This window comes from Penaeus vannamei, chromosome 4 (genome assembly GCF_042767895.1).
Source record: "Penaeus vannamei isolate JL-2024 chromosome 4, ASM4276789v1, whole genome shotgun sequence".
Taxonomy (NCBI): Eukaryota; Metazoa; Arthropoda; class Malacostraca; order Decapoda; family Penaeidae; genus Penaeus; species Penaeus vannamei.
This window is the reverse complement of record NC_091552.1, coordinates 49,865,363-49,867,862: the sequence shown is the minus strand read 5'-3', so window position 1 is coordinate 49,867,862 and position 2,500 is coordinate 49,865,363. Positions and strand designations below refer to the sequence as shown.

Here is a 2,500-nt window from a genome sequence, read left to right as displayed (position 1 = left end):
CTGTAATTTTAATAAAAAGATAAAGAATTAATTGAGAGAGAGAGAGAGAGAGAGAGAGAGAGAGAGAGAGAGAGAGAGAGAGAGAGAGAGAGATGGGAAGAGAGAGAGAGAGAGAGAGAGAGAGACAGACAGACAGACAGACAGAGAGAGAGAGAGAATATTTGATTATGTATCATTGAAGAGGGAAACAAATATATATATCATAGGAAACAATATTAATTAATTGAATTAATAATGAGGAGGAGGATTATATAAACACACCTCTAATTTAGATAAAAGATAAAGAATTAATTTAGAGAGAGTGAGATATCATTTGATTCCGTATTATCGGGGGGGGGGGGGTATGTATGTATTATAGGAAACATTGACAATCAATGAAATTAATAAAGTGGAGAAGGAATGTATAAACACTGCTTTTAACGAAGTATATATTGATGATGACGTATTGGTAATGATAATGTTAATGATGATGATAATAATGATATTGATAATATTGACGACAATAATAATGACAGTGAGTATAATGATAATAATGATAACATAATAATAATGATGATAATAAAATCAATAACAATAATAATGATGATGATAAAAACAATAACAATAATAATGATGATAATAAAAACAATAACAATGATAATAAAAACAAGATAATGATAATGATGAGATAAGAATATCGGATATTAAAAATGGAGAAAAGAGAAATAGAGGACGAAAAAAATAATGTACAGAAAAAAAATGGAAATGAAAAAATATATATATATAAAAAGACAAAAAAATAATAAAGAAAATCGATAAACACACAAAAAGGAGAAGACATAAAGAACAGATAATAAAATATTCGAGATTTTTCCTCCGAATGGCATTGTTATCAAGTCCGCCCCATGTAAAATGCATAGGATTAACGACCTCGCTTTCTGCCGTGAAGAGGAGACGGAGAGGAGAAGGAGGAGGAGGAGGAGGAAAAAAGAGGAGGAGGAGGAGGAGAATAGAGGGGGAAGAGGAGGAGGAGGAAAAAAGAGGAGGAGGTGAGGGAGGAAAAAAGAGGAGGAAGAGGAGGAGGAGACGGAGGAAGGAGGAGGAAAAAAGAGGAGGAGGAGGAGGAGGAAAAAAGAGGGGAAGATGAATAGGAGGAAAAAGAGGAGGAGGAGAAGGAGGAAAAAAAGAGGAGGAGATGAGGGGGAGGAGACGGAGGAAGGAGGAGGAGGGGGAAAAAAGAGGAGGGAGATGAAGAGGAGGAGGGAAAAGGAGGGTGAAGAGGAGACTGTGAGGAGGAGGAAAAAAGAGGAGGCAAGAGTGGGGAAAACAGAGGGGGAAGGGGAGGAGGAGGAAAAAAAGAGGGGAAAAGGAAGGAGAAGAGAAGGAGGAGGTAAAAGAGGGGGGAGGAGGGAGAGGAAAAAGAAGGGGAAGAGGAGGGAGGAAAAAGAGAGGGAGGAAGAGGTGGAAGAAAGAAGAGAGGGAAGGGGCAGAAGGGAAAAAATAGGGAGAGGAGAGGGGAAGGGAGAAGGAGAAAGAGGAGGAGGAAAAAAGAGGGGGAAGAAGAAGAGGGATAGGGGAAGGATGGGAAGGCGAGAAAGATGAGTAGGAGGAAAAAGAATAGGGAGGAAAAGGAGAAGATGGAAAAAAGAAAAAAAAAAAGCATGATGATGATGATGATGATGATTATGATTATGATGATGATGATGATGATGATGATGATGATGATGATGATGATGACGAGGAGGAGGAGGAGGAGGAGGAGGAGGAGGAAGAAGCAATACTTACCATAAGAGTGAAAAGAAGAACAAAAGAATAGAAGGAGATAATAATAACAATAACAGTAACGATATCATTAATAACAAATCGAAAAATTATAACAATGATAATAAGAATAAAACGGAGAATTAGAATGAAAATAAGAAAAAAAGAATGGAAAGGAAGATGATCAATAAAAACATGAAAATAAAGCGCAGATAAAGAGAATTGAAAGAGAGAGAGAATGGATAATAAAGATACGAAAAGGAGGTATAAAGAGACAACGAAAACTGATAAAGAAGAAGCAAATGATTAATAAAGAAGAAGTTATGAGGTGTAAGGAGAGACACGAAGAACCGAGGAGGATGAGAGGAAGTAGAGAAGGGCCAATAAAGATGTGAATAGGTGTAAGGAGAGACATAAAGAACTGATAAAGATGAAGAAGAAAAGAATGGATAATAAAAGAAAGCAAAAAATATATTTCGATAATGATTTGGAAGCGAAAGGAGAATAAGAATGTGAAATAAGACACATAAATATATAAATAAATAAATAAATATGATAAAAGAGGAAGAAGCGAATGAAAAACAAAAATATAAGAAAATACATATACAAAAAGACAAAAGATAAATGAAGACAAGAAGGAAGTATATAAAAGCCAATTAAGATAAGAAAAAAGGAAATTAAGATAGAGAAATAAAGAGAATGAACCAAGTCCCATTAATAACATTAATAATTAAGTCCAATTAATAATCTTATAATACTT

General features: G+C 35.1%; 1 protein-coding gene across 1 annotated transcript in view; it reads right to left on the bottom strand.

Moving 5' to 3' along the window:
• LOC113807450 (uncharacterized) overlaps nt 1-2,500 on the bottom strand; it is a 49,945-nt gene that overhangs the window by 24,689 nt on the left and 22,756 nt on the right. The window lies entirely within an intron of this gene.